Consider the following 12,224-nt stretch of genomic DNA (forward strand, 5'->3'; position numbering starts at 1 on the left):
TACATTTCAAGGTACTTCAAGAAATGAAATTGCCTGTCGTCAACAAAGACAGTTTGTTTTCAAGTGTTTTTAGATGAAAAGCTAGACCATTATTTATGAATTGTATCTCCATACCGTTGTTCGCCCAGGTACACTCATCTATACTTCTGTGGCACTTTACTTAAAAGGACAAATGAAAACAATAATAACTTATACCTACTGTACTTCAAATTAAAAAAAATGCATGATAGCCATACGGCAAGCAAAATCTGTCTGTCCGGAAAGGAATGAGTTATTATTTACACTGCTCTCTTGAGGACAGCAGATGGGAGAATGATGGAGGTGGGTGGGCTGGGCAGATGTTCGCATGAAAGTGAAAGTAAAACTTAAGATAGGTCAACATTTCTCACTCAGGCAGCATCCCAACTAAGGCAGGCTCTCTAACTTTTATTGTTTCTCTCAACTATGTAAGTGCTTTCATCTGTATTTCAAGGCCTGCGCCATTTGTGAACTCTGTGTGCAATTAAAATGCCTGTATCTAACATCCATTATCTCTGTACGCCAAATGGCATTGCTTCACGTGTCCATTAGTCTCCCTGTGTCTGGGATCAGGCTTTCTTTTTTATTAAAGAAAACCTCTGTGTAGTGCCTTAAGCATTTAAAGATCATCCCTAATGCTATATCTCAAACTTAGTATCAAATTCACTGGGTCTGATCTCTGCCCAGTCAAGAGTAGTACAATAAATTCAGCATTTTTCAGTATTTCACAATCAAAGTCCTGGTTTACTCCTGATATGTTAGTTCACTTCAGAGCCCTTGACAAGTTAACACTGTAACTAGGAAGAAGATCTTTTCTAACAACTGATGTTGTGGGTGGTGGGTAAAAGTCTAAGGGCATCTTTTACAGATACATTTTCCATCTGGAAGGATTATCTTAATCATCAGTGAATGCAAAGACTCAATTAATCTTATAATGTCTCTCTAGTTTTTTTTTTGATATTACACAATCTTCTGCTTATTCTCTCACACTTTGTTACCTTATCCCTCTGTATCCCCGATGATACCAGTAGCATTCGATTCTTAAGTATAAAACTTGGGAAGTAGAATAAGGAACTCACCATGTGCCTGCCTCACAATGTAACCAATTCAATGATCTTTTACCTCATTTCCTCTTTTTTGCACTATCCTCCCATCCCTTGCTCAATATTTAAAATTCTATCTCTAGTTTGAATATACGCCTGGAGTTGATTGAAAGCTTCCAGCTCCAACATGCAAGTATCATCAGCAAATTTGTCCTGGTTTCACCACTTGGATGCAATGGCCATGAAAACATACCAATGCCTGGACTTCCTCAGAAGGCTAAGGAAATTTGGCATGTGCCTAATGATTCTTACCTCTATAGAAAGTATCCAAAAAATTGCCATTCTCCCTTCTATTTGCACTGTCTAACGGAAGCAACCAACATAACAAAGGGTTCTGTCCACCCTGGGCATTTGCTTTTCTCCCCCTTCCCATTAGATAGATGTCAAAGCTGAAGCAAGTACTACCAGACTCTGTTAATAGACGCTTGAACAGACCGTTTGTATGCTAAAAGATGAAGTCTTGAACTCTCATTCTTCCAATTTACCTCGTTATAGTGTCACTCTCTTTGTCTACCTGCTCTGCACTTTCTTCTGTAACTGTAATACTAAATGTTCTGCATTCTGTTGTCATTTTACTGCCTTGATGCACTTATAGCATGATCTGTCTGAATGTCACACAAAATAGAAACATTTCACCGTAGCTTGGTATATGTGACAATGATAAATCAAAACAGCCAGTACTATACTTGCTGAATGAGCCTCCCCAGCCCTCTTTAGGATAGAATTCCACTGATTTATGACCCTCTTCCTATCTCTATCCTGAGTGGCTATCCTTCATTCTGAAATTGTGACTCCCTAGCTCAAGATAGTCCACCCTGAGAAATGTATTATAAACCCACCGACTCTCACAGCTATACCTATACCAGTCTATACCTCTTCCACCCTGTCACTTGTAAAAATGCCATCCCCTTCTCTCAATTCCTCCGACTCCACAACATCCGCTCTCAGGATGAGACTTTTCATTCCAGAATGAAAAGAAAGGGGCTTCCCTTCCTCCACCATCAATGCTGCCCTCAACCGCATCTCCTCCATTTCGTGGACATCTGCTCTTAGCCCATTCCCTCACCACCCCACAAGAGATAGGGTTCCTCTTGTCCTAACCTACCAACTACCAGCCTCCATGTCTAACACACAATTCCCTGTAACTTCCACCATCTCCAACGGGATCCCACCACCAAGCACATCTTTCCCACACCCCACCCCACTTTCTGCTTTCTGCAGGAATCACGCCCTATGCAATTCGTCCCTCCCCACTGATCTGTCACTTACCCTTGCAAGTGGAACAAGTGCTACACCTCCTCCCTCACAACCATTCACAGCCCCAAACACTCCTTCCAGGTGAGGCAACACTCCACCTGTGAGTTTGTTTGGGTCATTATCTGGGTCCAGTGCAGCCTCCTGTATATCAGTGAGACCCAACATAGATTGGGACACTACTTCGCCAAGCATCAAGAATCAGTCCACCAGAAAAAATGGGAGCTCCCGGTGGCCATCCATTTTAATTCCACTTCCCGTTCCCATTCCATCATGTCAGTCTGTGGCTTCCTCTACACTCAGGTTTTCAGAGCAGCACCTTATATTCCACCTGGGTAGCCTCCAACCTGATGGCATGAACATCAATTTCTCGAACTTCCAGTAATCCCACCACCCCCCCCCCCCCCCCGCCTTCACCATTCCTCATTTGCTTTTCCCTCTCTCACCTCATCTACTTGCCGACCCATCATCTCCCTCTGGTGCTCCTCCCCCCCCCCTTTTCTTTCTTCCATGGCCTTCTGACCTCTCCTGTCAGATTTCCCCCTTCTCCTGTTCCTTTTACACCAATCAACTTCCCAGCTCCTTACTTGAATTGAATTGAATTCGGTTTATTGTCATTTAGAATCCACAACTGCAATGCAGTTAAAAATTGAAACAACGTTCCTCCAGAATGATATCACAAAAGCATATGGCAAAACAGACTACACCAGAAAATCCACATAACGTTTGGCGATCCCCAATCCAGAGTCCGGAGAGGCTGCTGCGTATTAATATCACGCTACCATTTTAGCACATTCCTTGGAAAGGAGCTCCAAATCTACCAGACACACCAAGTCAGAAGACCAACTCTACCACCCAACAAACCAAAAACTAAAGCTACAAGACCTACGCAAAACCACACAGTTACAACTTATAGTTACAACAATGCAAACAGTACCATAATTGATTTAAAAAAAAAAACAGACCATGGGCACAGTAAAAATAGTCCAAAGATGTTAAAAGACTATAAGTTCGAAAGAAACCACCACACAGTTTCCACAAGTTCTCAAGGTCCCGATAGACTCGTCATCCCACGCAAGCGGCAGAAGGGAATACCCCCACTATGGACTTCCACAGTGCCGCCAGACCCAGCCTCGCAGAGGCAGCACACAGTGAAAGTGCCCTGACGGCGCAGACTCTGAGTCTGTTGAACCTCCGAGCTTCTGACCATCCCCTCCGGCACAGCCTCTCTGAGCACCATCCTCTGCCGAGCGAACTAGGATGCCCCGGCCACCGGCAACGCGACCCCGAGGACTGGGAGCCTGTTCTTCCCAGCAGAGACCTGGACCTCACAACAGCAGCAGCAACGAAGAAGGCCTTCCTGGAGATTTCCAGATGTTTCTCCGTGCTCCCACGTCCGTTTTTCATCAGATTAGGATTGTGCACAGCACCCCACTTGACAAATAACAGATATCAACTCTGGAGAGGCCGCTGCAAACTGCATCATGCCGCCATCTTGAACATCTCACTGAGATGTTCACCCCTCCCCCCTTCTGGTTTCACTTATTACTTTGTGTTTCTCCCTCCCTTCCTCTACCTTCTAACTCTGACTCCTCATCTATTTTTACTCCAGTCCTGCTGAAGGGTCTCAGCCCAAAACATCGACTGTACTCTTTTCCACAGATGCTGCCTGGCCTGCTGAGGTCCTCCAGCATTTTGTGTGTGTTGCCTGGATTTTCAGCATCAGCAGATTTTCTGTTGTTTCTGAGAAACGTAAGTTAGCAGATGACGTGGAATTAGGAAGTGTTGATAGCGAAGAAGGTTTTGTAGATTACGTGGAGATCTTGATGAGTTGCGGAAGTGGGCCACGGAAGGGCAAATGGATTTCAACACAGGTAAGTGTGGGGTGATGCATTTTGAAAAGGCAAGCGAGTGTAGAACTTGTACTGCAAATAATAAGGCGTGGGGGCAGGAGTTCCCTACCTTTTTTATGCTGTGCGCCAATACTGTTAAGCAAGGGGTCTGTGGACCCCTGGTTGGGATCCCCTGTACTGGGAAGTGTATTGGAATATTGAGATCTTTGGAGTACAAATGCAATAATTCTTTGAAAGCAGCATCACAAGTGGAGAATGGTGAAAAATGCATTTAGCAAGCACACCATCATTTCGGACATTGAGTATGGGAGCTGGGACATTATGTTGCAGCTTTGGAAGTCATTGGTGAGGCCACACTTCAGTACTGTTTACTGTTTTGGTTTTGCTGTTATAGGAAAGATGTGGTTAAACTGGAAAGAGTGCAGAATAGACTTAGGAGATAGAGGTGTGGATGTTGCCTACATAGATTTTAGTACAGTGTTTGACAGGGCCTATCATGAGAGGCTCATCCAGAAGATTAAGATGCATGGGATCAATGGTGAATTGGCCATTTTGATTCAGAACTGCCTTGCCCATAGAAGAGGGTAGTGGTCAAAGGATCTTGCGGTATTCTAGTGGGAGGTCTGTGATTAGAGATGATCTGTGCTGGGACCTTTGCTGTTTGTGATGTATATAAATGACCTGGATGAAAATGTAGGTTGGTGGGTTAGTAAGTTTGCAGATGCTACAAAGATTGGTAGTGGTGTGGATAGAGCAGATGACTGGCAAGTAATAGATCATTTACAGATGTGGGCTGAGCTTAACCTGGACAAATAAAGAAATGTTGCACCTTGGTAGGTCAAATGTAATGAGACTTTAACAACGTTGAGGAGCAGAGGGATCTTGCAGTCCAAGTTTTGTAGCTCCCTGGAAGTGACTGCACAGGTTGATGGCGTGGTTAAGAAGGCAAATGACATGGTTGCCTTCATTGGTTGAAGCATTCAGTTAAAATGTCAAGAATTTTCTTTGCAGCCTTATAGGACTTTCATAAGATTGCTCCTGGAATATTACATACATTCTGGTCACCCAAAATGTCAAGGCTTTGGAGAGGGTGCAGTAGAGGATGACCAAGATGCTGTCTGGATCAGAGAGTATGTGCTATAACAATTTTTTTTTTACCTTTCAAACATTAGTACACTAACTTTTGGTAAACGCTGCACGTTTAAAGGGAGCAATCATTGGAGTGTTCTCACTATACAGCATAACTTGAGGGATGAACAAACGCCAGATAAGCGGGACAAGCTAGTTGAAGTGGGAAGAGAGAATTGCTTTCAATAGGAAGGGAAATCTATCCGGGTATCTAAGGGGAGCAATTCTCATGCCTGGACCTCAGGAGCAATGTGAGAAATGCTGGCACTTCAATGTGAACTTACTTCAACAAGATTTCCATCAGTGAGACCTGCCATTTTTAAAGAGGTACTATGCACAGATGCAGATGCTGCTAATTGTGCCCCGGATATATTGTTTTGCTAAGCCCTTTCAGAGCTAAAATTTGACAACATTGGTGACTCAGGAGCGTCATGCAAGTCACATTGTGAAAGAATAGCTGATTCCCTCCTCAGCAGAGAAAACTACAGTAAAATTATAATAATCCAGGTTGTTTAGAGGTTCTGGTGGGTGGGTATCTGACTCAGTCATTAGTTTGGTGTCCCAGCCAGACCTCCAGGGTACAAGCAGACTGTGCAGTCAGGGGTGCAGGGTATTCCACTAGAGCTGGAGTTGAGATTAGGGTCACCAGGCCACAGGAGTTGGGGTCTGGAGTGCTTGCATGTTTCAACTTGTTTTGACAAGCAGAAATTTGCACATTGAAACTCAACAGTTTCTGCTTCCTGCTGCCTTTAAACTTACAGGGTTTACTAAAAATTTAGTATGCTAATGTTTGAAAGGCTTGAAAAAAGTTTGTTGAAGTATTAATAAGAGTAACATCCAATGGTCTTGGTATTCCGCAAGTCTGGCACCAGCAAAATCCTGTATTGCTGGATTATCAAAGGATTTTTGGATTATTAGACATTTACCTAAATTAGGGCTAGGCTAATTTTAATGGCATCAGGCAGAAACTAGCATAGCTTGCTTGGGAGAAGGTGTTAGCAAGTAAAGGAATGCTTAGCAAATGGTAGGCTTTTAAAAGTGAAATAAGAAGTGTTCAGGACAACTGACAGGGTTAAGGAACCCTGACTGAAGAGGGATATTGAGGCTCTAATCAGGAAAAAAAAAAGCATAATGACAGGTTGGGATCCGTTGAAGGGGTGTAAGAGATGTCAGGTTACATTTAGGAAGACAATCAGCAGAGAAAGAAGGATACATAAGATATTATGAACATGTAACATAAAAGAAAGTCCCAAGAGATTCTGTAAGTATATAAAGGTTAAAGTAAAAGGGAGTGATTGGATCTCCTTGAGGATTAGTTTGGTTGTCAGTCCTGAAATTAGAGTTGGTGTACTGTTATCACATATACCAAGATAGAGTGAAAACCTGGTCTTGCACGCTGTTCAGAAATCAAATCATTACACAATGCACTGAGGTAATGCAAGGTAAAAAAATAATGATACAGAATGAAGTATAACAAAAACTGAGAATTTAACAGTAGAATAATTATAATTGAAATTGGCTTATTATTGTCGCACATACTGAGACAATAAGAAGCTTGTCTTGCATACGCTTCATACAGATCATATCATTACACCGTGCATTGTGGTAGAACAAAGTAAGACAGTAACAATGCAGAATAAAGAGCAACAGTTTCAAAGAAAGTTGTAGTGCAGGTAAACAATAGGGTTCAAGATCATAATGAAGTAAATTGAGGTCGTGCGTCGATTTGTCATACTAGGGAAACATTTAATAGAAGCTGTCCTTGAGGCTGGTCTAGTTGCTTTCAGGCTTTTTTATCTTCTGCCTGATGGGAGAGAGAGAAAAGCGAATGTCCAGGGTAGGTTCAAAGCTCAAAGTGAATTTATTATCAAAGTACATATATGTCACCATGTACCACCCTGAGATTCGTTTTCTTGTGGTCATACTCTGTTAAATCCAAGAAATATGATAGTAAATGAAAGACTACACTCAACAGGACGAGCAAACAACTAACGTGCAAAAAAACAAACTGCAAATATTAAATAAATAGATAGAAAGATAAATAAGTAAGCAAGAAATATCGAGATGAAGTGTAGTTGAAAGTGAGTGTAGATTGTGGGAACATTTCAGTGATGGGTTGAGTGAAGTTATCCTCAGTGGTTCATGAGCTGGTTGAGAGTTAATAATTGTTCCTGGTGGTTGAGTCCTCAGGCTCCTGTACCTTCTTCTCAAAATAGAGCATGACCTGGGTGGTGGCGTTCTTTCACAATGGATGCTGCCTTCTGTGTAGATGAGCTCAATGCTGGGGAGAGTTTCTCTCTGATGGACTGGGCTGCATCCACTAAAATCCATTTTGTAGGATTTTCCATTCAAGAGCACTGGTGTTTCCATACCAGGCCATGATGCAACCAGTCAATAATTCTCCACCACACAAGTATAGATATTTGTCAGATGTCATGCCGAATCTTCACAAACTTCTGAGGAAGTAGAGGTGTTGCCGTGTTTTCAACATAATTGTAATTGCGTGCTGGGCCAGGACAGGTCCTCTGAGGTGACAACACTGAGGAATTTGAAGATGCTGACCCTCTCCATCTCTGATCCTCCGATGAGGACTGGCTCATGTACCTCTGGTTTCCTCCTCCTGATGTCAATTATCAGCTCCTTGGTCTTGTTGACATTCAGTAAGAGGTCGTTGCCAAATTTTCATAATTACTAGCCCTACAAAACATCAAACTGTTGACCCAAGTTAGGCACTATTTTGAATGAAAGCAGCATTGTTATAATTAACTTTTAACGGTGGCTGTGAAGTTTCTACCAAAGTCAAGTAAATATCCTTGGAAAATTTGCATGGTGCAAATTGTTTACATTGTAATGTTCTGTAGTTTAATACTGAATGAAATAATATGTCTTTGGCACAAGTTTCGTAAGCTCTGGGACAATATATGTCTTCAGATTCCCAGTTTCATGAACTGCATTCTCTGTATGTTGCTACCTCCCAGATCCCAAGCAATAAATGGATTACATGCTGGCAATAATATGCATTTGTTATGCTGCAGTTTCAGAAGTACTGGAAGCCTTTTTTATAAACCCAGTTACTCAGTCATGTAGGAAAAGCAAATTGCTTATTTAAACATCATCCATTGAGTGCTGGAGTTGTCCCTCATATGAATAGTTCTGGAAAATGACCTGTCTGGTTATAATGAAGATGTTCGCTGTTGTCATTGCTCAGCAATACATACCAAAGTCTGTAAATACAATAGTACAATAGCACATTCACAGTTGTTAATGAATTGGAATGTGCAGTAAAATTGAATGCTATAAAGATTGAGGGTGGGAAATTCAAATGCACAATAGTTCTTCAGTGCTAAACAATAGATTTCTTTTCCCAGAAGTGCATTGTGATAATGACCATTTTCTAGTCATTTTGCATCACTCTACAAATTAGACTGAGCTGTTCCAGTGATGGTTGGCACCTGCACTGGAGCTGTGGCATCAAATGGGCACCTAATGACATTGTACACTGTTGTTTTCCAATTGCTGTGTCTATCTTTGTCAATTGCAAACCAAACCAGGTTTCTATAACACTGCTGTGAAGCTCCACAGTTTAAAGAAGCGCTCGCTCTCTAGCTTTCAATTTCAGCAGACTGAACACTGACTGTTCATTATAAAACAGGTTCCTAATAAAGAATAACACACAAAATGCTGGAAGAACTCGGCATGTTAGGAAACATCTGTGAAGTCCTTCATCAGGCCTGAAACGTCAACTATTCATTATCCTCCATAAGTAGAGTCATAAAGTCAGAGAGCACTAAAGCACAGGAACAGGCCCTTTAGCCTATATAGTCTGTGTTTGCCTGCCTCGTCCCATCTACCTGCACCTGACCACTCCCTCCTGTTACGTACCCCTTAACTGGGTGTCTAACCAGCAGAGAAAGAAGAATCCGTTGGAGTCTGGTGGTACCAATATTAATAAAAATAAGCAAAACTATATCAATAATGCAAATATGCATATAAAACCAGTTAGCAGTAATAAACCTAAAAGTGTAGGAATACTAATAATAAGCAATAATAAACAAGCTCTATCGATGTCTAGGGGTAAATAAATTGTCATAGAAAAGTATAAAGTTCAGTTCAGTTCATGAGTGCTGATGTAGTTATGGTTGTTGTATTGTAATCATTGGAGAGAGAGGGAGAGAGAGAGCGAGCGAGAGTTAACAGCTACAGCAGCCAAACCTTCCGTTGCTTTCTTAATCCGTCGTATCTTTGTGGTCATTCAGTTATGACCCCTCTGGTCTTCAGCCAGACTGTTCTTCTGTGGTGGACTCGTCACTCTGGCATGAGTGGACACACACACAAGTCCCCACCGGCCCTGCTTTTACACTGATAGCCTTAATGACCGACCTCCTGGTTTGGTCTTCGAAGCCCCCACCTTTCTTGTGGGTTCCAACACTCAATCAGTGTCCACTGGCGTGTCTGGAGGGTGCCTCTCCAGACCTGTCTTTTTATCCCTACTAACGGGGACTCAGCTATCCATCACTCCTGAATGACTGTGTCCATCAAATCAGGCCAGTCCTTCAGTCCACTGAGGAATATTAACGAGCAAACTATTGTCCTTGCAGTGAAACAGTAAATAATTCAAAAAGGAGTCACAATACATTTAATCAGCAATTTCCCCCTCTCTCTTATCTGTCGCCGATGTTCTTGCCTGTTTTTCGTCTCTTTCTCATGGTCAGCATAGCAATAGTAATAGTTTGTGTTTTTTTTTGGGGAGGATGGTTAACTCTGTACCCCATTGTCCATCAAGTATGTTCATCACTCATAACACCCCCATCCTTCTGGGAATTTTCACCAGGGGAAAATTAACTAATAAAGCACTGAATTACAGAGTTTAACAAAATACAGAAATTGTCTTAACTACAAGAATAATACAGATACACGTTCAAATTAACATTTAGATAAACAATCAGCAATAACATTATCACTCCCCTTTACATGTTGTATTTTAATATTGAATTTCTGTAACAACAGACTCCAATTTAATAACCACCTTTTTTTTTTACTTTTCATGTTAGCAAAAAAATACTAAAGAGTTTGAGTTCTTAGCTTAGGTGTATATTACAAAGTGTGAACCAATACATGTGTGATTATAATGTAGTACCTTACAAAAATTTGTGCAAATACTAATCTCTATTTTACTTTTAAACTTAACATTCAAACAGTCAATCTTTCATGGTGTTTTTTTCATCTTTCAGATGCTTTGTCAAATTCCCTGTTCCAGATCCTGTTATTCAAAGTGGCATTTGGTCAACCTTTGTCCCTTTTCCACTTAACTCTCACGTGGTTAGCTTGCTCACCAGTGTGGAATAGGCCTTCATAGATTCCTTTCACAGGAGCTGTCTTATCACCAATGTTTTCCAAACTAAGCCCATTTGCTGAACTTCCACACAATTTGTTAATTTTAAGCAAGTCATTAATTTTATCTTCAGGATCTTTCATTCTATTTGTTTTCAGTTTAACAGCGGCAGATGATCCCTCTTGGTCAAAACAACATTTCAACTTCTGCCTCTCCAAATCACACACTTGAATAACATCAGCAAGTTGTTTATCTTTAAATTTCCAAACAAACTGTAATTGATTCACAGTCACCTTGTTAACAAGCCATTGTTCAGTTAATGGGTCCCTTCCCTTTTGTCAATCCTTCAAAAACCAATTCAGACTTTAAATTTTCTTTATTCAATTTAGGAACAACACCTTTCCCTTCTCCTTCAATAATATTTACATCATCAGCTTTCATCTTATCATTAACTTTTAACACACTTTCTAACACAAACAACTGAATTCTCACTTTCCACTGGTACCAAGGTTAACCCTTTCTTCACTGAACCAAGTCCATCTGACCCAAAAGGACTGCATTCCTTTTGAACTAAATCAGATACCTCAGACTTTTCCCGAGTTTCAATACTAGGTTCAGTACCCTGTGCATCCACACCCTTCACACCCTGAACACACGCAAACGGGACATCTCCCTCTTCCAGGCTTTCAATACCAGTCCCCTTTTCAAATTCTAAGTTCCCCTGATCCTCCCAGTTACTCTCTGGGCAACTCCCCTTCGGAGTAAAATCAACCTTGTGGGTTAAAACAACCTCGTCTGCTAACCCAGCAGACTCCCTCATGGTAGCGGCATCCGTTTCATCTAGGACAGCCATACATCATTATCGGGAACACATTTAAATTCTTCAACTGCAAACTGCTCTGTCAAGCCAGACAGATCATCCGTGTCCAACCCTGGACCTTCTAACTGCCTTATCTGTTTCTCATCTTTACTCTGTGCCTCCATAAATTCCCTCCTGGCTAAAGGTAGATCTACCTCCTCTCCTTTACTCTCTTTCACCCCACTATCCTCTGTTTTACCACCCTCTAACCCCTCGGTACAGGGTCGGTAAAAACATCTCCGCCAAATTAACACTGGACTCATTTAAACTGGCTCCTGTCTCAGCCGCCTTTCTAGACATGCTGCGAGTGATTGCTCATGCGGGATAGATCTTGGAATCCAGGGGTGGGTCCTCAGCACTCACAGGCTTGCTTGTCAGTTTCACTGCTGAACACACGTCACCACCTGCCAGATTGTTACCAAGTAGGACGTCCACGCCGTCCATCGGTAGTTTCGAAATCACCCCTATTTTGACTGGTCCAGATACCAGGTCACATTTCAGAAATATCCTGTGCAAAGGTACAGCCTCTGTCCCTCTTCTGATACCTCTTAACACAACCTCCCCAGTCTCAGTCTTAGAACCAAAATTTAATACCTTCCTTAAAATCAATGACTGACCAGCCCCAGTATCTCTCCAGATCAGCACTGGAACTGGGGTTTCTCCTTCCTTCAGAAACA

General features: G+C 41.9%; 1 protein-coding gene across 1 annotated transcript in view; it reads left to right on the forward strand.

Annotated features, from left to right (window-relative positions):
* cspg4ba (chondroitin sulfate proteoglycan 4ba) overlaps nucleotides 1-12,224 on the forward strand; it is an 88,213-nt gene that overhangs the window by 47,882 nt on the left and 28,107 nt on the right. The window lies entirely within an intron of this gene.

The sequence above is a fragment of the Hypanus sabinus genome, chromosome 14, assembly GCF_030144855.1.
Source record: "Hypanus sabinus isolate sHypSab1 chromosome 14, sHypSab1.hap1, whole genome shotgun sequence".
Taxonomy (NCBI): Eukaryota; Metazoa; Chordata; class Chondrichthyes; order Myliobatiformes; family Dasyatidae; genus Hypanus; species Hypanus sabinus.